Here is a 5,000-nt window from a genome sequence, read left to right on the forward strand (position 1 = left end):
ATTATTAATATTAAAGTTGTGGTTAAAAAATATTTTATGGGCATAGGGTAAAGTTGTATAGTGTATTACTTAAACATGTGTGCTTATAATTCTCAAAATAGTTACAGCTTTCTAAGTGATATTTCTTAGACATAAATATGTCCCTTATATATGAATCCCTTTTTTTCTTTGAATATTTTCTTCATCTCCATGTAAATAGTGTATATATGTGTATTTACTTATAAGCCTCATGCAATTATAATGTTCTAGTAATGTGTTTTGGCATACAAAATATTTCAACTAACTTACATAGCTAAGATTTGTCAAAATGAACAAATACTCAAAATACAGCTTTATAAAGCATATTAATTAATGTATCACATCCTTCAAAAGAAGTGACTAAAATAGTTGAAATGAATAAATTAAGTTAAAAACTTTGGATATATGTAGTAAAAATATCTAACATTAATTAAAATATTGGCTGGCTTCAGTCACTATACTAAATTACATACATTACTTTATTTAATTGATGCTAATCTTTGTGAAATAAGCAGCATTTTGCTCCATTTTACATAGATTAAAATGGAGGGTTAGAGGGGTTTAGAATTACCCAGTTTTAAAGATGGGACAAAGCTGGAACATGGACCCAGGTCTATCTGAATTGAGAATCCTATGGTCTTAAATATTTATATATTTTATCTCCTTTCTGTTCTGGTGACATAGTGTCTATGACTAGGAGAATTTTAAGATAAGATATCTAGATAAAGAGTGTGTATTTTAGGATTGCATTTTTGTTTTCAAAAAATGCTTGTTCAATTGAATTTATAAAATGTATTATCTTCTGAAATTATTGAGTTCTATTGGTGTCAGCCATGTTCTGAAGGCTAACAAGGATGGCAAAGATGCGGTCAAGGTCCTTGGAGAGCTAGCCCTACAGAGGAGAGGTCAGAAACTTTTGTTGTATGGAGCCAGAGAGTAAATACTTTTCTGGGCCATAGAGTTTCCCAAAACTAATTGGCTCTCTTGTTTTTAGCAAGAAATTTGGCACAGAAAATATATAAATAAATGATAATGGCTATGCCCCAAGAAATCTTTATTTACAGATATAAATAATTAAATTTCATGTAATTGCCAGGTGTCAATAAATACTATTCCTATTATGATTGTTTCAACCACTTAAAAATGTAAAAATTCTTCTTAGTTTCCAAGCCATACCAACACAGGTATTGGGCTGGACTTGGCCAGTGAACCTGTGAACCAACTTTGGCCAACTCCTGTGCAGAATTGCCCTGGCCACTGAGCACTTAAATTTGGCTAGTCCAAATTGAGATGTGCTGTAAGTATAAAATATACACCAGATTTTAAAGATTTAGTCTAAAAAATGTCAATGTCTCATTTATAATTTTTATGTTGGTTATGTTTTGAAATAACCAGCTTTTGATACTTTGGGTTAAATATCTTATTACAATAAGGTTCGCCTGTTTTGTTTTTTTCCTTTTTGCTCATCCACTATCTACATATATATATATATATTTTTTTTTTTTTCTTAAATTGTGCTTAAATTCTTCCCTTCCTCTACCTTTTCTGCCATCACTCTCTTATTTCATAATTGATCTCATAGCCTCCATTGTCTCCCCAACGCAGATCTTACTTTTTGTTTTCTCATGTTTTAAGTCTTCTGGTTCTTCGTCACATGATCTTTAGGAGAAGTTTTGGAAAATGAGTTTTTCATATCCAGTGCTTTCTGTCGGGGCACTCTAAGACAGGGAGTTAGAGGAGGGAAAACGTTCTGGCTTCTGAGCTTACTGACTCTACTTCAGTGAGTAACATTCTTTCTTCTTATTTTCTTTTTTGGACATGGAAGTAAGATTTCCTTTGAAATACTTTCAATCCTTAGAAACTTGGCCAAATATTTCATTCTGGCTTCAAAGTACTTACCAACACAATTTCCCTCCCCTTTCACACCTCCTACAATGAAGCTGTAACAGACAGTAAAATAGGCAATTCTGTGAAGGGAAAAAATACATAGTCAATTTGGGCTTTGCATAATTGCCCCTTTAGTAAATGGGACTATTGGCCAGATCAGGGAAATAAGAAAAAGTTATTGTTGAGAGTGAGAAATATGAAGAAACACTTTTAGAGAGAAATGAAGAATTCTGCTATTCCCCTCTCAACAATTAGGAGCAGTCAAGGATACTATATCTTTTACCTTAATGCCTTGTTTATTAGTTAGGGTTTTCCTCACAAACGGAACCAATAGGATAGATAGATAGATGGATAGATAGAGAGGCAGGTAGATAGATAGATAGATATAGATATAAAATACAAACTTTAACTCATATATATTTCTAATATATATAATGTGTGTGTGTGTATACATATCAATTTAAGACTGAAACAATAGGATATATATATTAGAACCCTAATATATATTTCATATATACACATGTAGTATGTGTGTGTGTATGTGTGTATTAAACTGAAACTGAACCTATATATATATATCTATATGAATAGTATGAATATATATCTGTGAACCCACATGCATATATATGAACCCTAACTATTACATATATATATAGTGTGTGTATATATGTGTGTAAATATATACACACACATATATATTATTTATACACACACATATATGTATGATTATATATATATATATAATACAAGAATAATTTTATTAAGAAATTTATTAAGAGAATTGGTTTATGCAATTGTGGAGGCCAAGAAGTATCATAATCTGCAACCTGCAGGCCGGAGAACCAGAAGGCTGGTGGTGTAATTCAATCTGAGTCCGAAGGCCCAAGATTTAGGAGCACCTATGTGTGAGGGCAGGAGAAGATGACTATCCAGGCTAACAAAAAGAGAGACCTAATTCACTTTTTTTCTGCCTTTTTTTTTTTTTTTTTCTATTCAGGCTTCATTGTGTTAGATGATGTCCACTCACAATGATGAGGGAGAATCTTCTTTCCAAAGCCTATTGATCTATTGATTCAAATGCTAATTGCTTCTAGAGAAATGCTCACAGACATACCTAGAAATAATGTTTTACCAGCCACCTGGGAATTCCTGAGCCCAGTCAAGTTGGCACACAAAATTAATTATTGCACCCTGTGAGGGGGTGTCTCCAGGCTTGTGGAAAATACCTTGTAAGTGCTCTCTAAAACTAAGGGGATCCAGGAAAAGTGGACTGGTGCCCGACTCACCCCAGAGAAAGCAATAAGATAGAGGCGGTGGCATTAATGTCCCATACTCTACACTTATGTTCTTCCTTGGAAGAAAGCCTAGGCTATGAAGAGAATTGCAAAGTAAACCAAGAGTGAGACTGAGTTACAGGCAAGAGTGTTGCAGAGTGTGTTCCTTAGAGATGGGCTCTGAATTTCCTACAAATGCCCTCATAAAGGGACAGGTCACATTAACCAAGTCTTAGGCTCAGGGTTTATGAAGCCACCCAGAAAATAAAACCATCTGTTCTATCCCTCAACCTCTCCTGCCTTCTCCCACTTCAACCCTGCTACAAGAAACAAAAGAAGTAAATGGGGAGCACGACAGGAATACCCTATCTTCTTCCAGGAACACACTTCCATTTACAGGACTTATCATGGCTTAGAGGGAGAAAAAGCTTTATGTTAAGAATAAATATATTGATTGATATCTTGGACTTAACAAATTCTAATTTCTGAATTGGGGCTTTATTTTAGAACTTAAGATCCTTTTATGATTATCTTTTGCTGAAGAGTGAGTAACAAATTCAAAGAACATTGTATTTTGATCATAGTTCATAAGCCATGTATTTCATATATCATTTATCCAAAATGTGCTTCTGTCACACACGTTCATATTCACATATCACTCACCTTTTAGAAAATACATAATTCATTTCTATTCTTTCTACCACTGTCCTCCAATATATACTCTTTGTTGACTTCCGAGAAGATCTCTTATGGTGTCAGAGTGCTTCCAAAACCCATCTGTATCCTTATGAGGGGCCTTTACTTTCCATACAGGCTTAGTCTCTGTGTCATGAGCATTCACTTAAAACTTGGAGCACGGCTACACCAAAGTCCTTACTTCGTTATGATGCTGAAAGAAGTAATGCATAGTCTTCTCCTCGAAGAGACTCACAGTGAAATGGGAGATGCTTGTAAAATATAAATCAAAGAGGCTCAGGAGAAGAAAGCATTCAATTTTTAACTTTTGATTTTGTAATTTCCCCCCAAATGGGTAACCAAAATGTCTAGAAAAAACAAAGCCATACTATGTTTAACTTCATTTCATTGTGGTTATTTGTATTGGAATTTTTTTTCTCCTCTCAAACACAGATGAACCAAAAAGAAAAAAATTAAGCTCAATTTCTCACAAAAGATCGAGGTAGAATAAAATTAAGACACTTCTAACATAGCTGAAAATCCATATTATTATCCTACTTCCTGAAAAATCTTCTTCTAAAATATTATTTAGCTCCAATAACAATTTAAACTCTAATAGGAATTTTTCCTCGAAGAGTTAAAACACTCTGGCAGTTAGTGATAAGCAAGATCAAGATCTAAAAGCACTATGACAAGATCCTTGGTTTTGATTGCTTATACTTTAATTTTATTCTAAATTTTGCATACTCGCAAATTTCCTTGGATGTTCATAGATTAATTAAATTGATTACAGATATTTTAGGAAATCATATGATGCCTACTTTCCAAATTGAGAATAATAATACTCTAACCAATATAATTATACATATTTATTATGTCAGTTTTCCTAAACCAATGTTAATCAAAATACGTTTGTACACAGAAACAATAATAGGAATTTCTCAAAATTAAGGAAGAATTACTTGAATCATAGGCATTTTAGGTTAAGATCCATCAGCCTCTCTTGCTTTCACTGAGCCTATGGGCATTTGTATGACTTACAGTTTTTGTTTTGTTTTAATTCACAGAAATGTTCTTAAGCAAATAAATAGAACTTCAAGATGTTGCTTCTGCTATAAGGAGCTATCAGTTCAGGTGCTGAGATAG

The 5,000-nt window shown here is 33.3% G+C and overlaps 1 long non-coding RNA gene across 1 annotated transcript in view; it reads right to left on the minus strand.

Moving 5' to 3' along the window:
* LOC108526205 (uncharacterized) overlaps nucleotides 1-5,000 on the minus strand; it is a 25,157-nt gene that overhangs the window by 9,454 nt on the left and 10,703 nt on the right. The window contains exon 2 of the long non-coding RNA XR_001884461.1: nucleotides 1,918-1,985. This is a non-coding gene — a long non-coding RNA (uncharacterized LOC108526205). The remainder of the gene's footprint in view (nucleotides 1-1,917; nucleotides 1,986-5,000) is intronic.

Source organism: Rhinopithecus bieti, unplaced genomic scaffold, assembly GCF_001698545.2.
Source record: "Rhinopithecus bieti isolate Rb0 unplaced genomic scaffold, ASM169854v2 scaffold_2735, whole genome shotgun sequence".
NCBI lineage: Eukaryota > Metazoa > Chordata > Mammalia > Primates > Cercopithecidae > Rhinopithecus > Rhinopithecus bieti.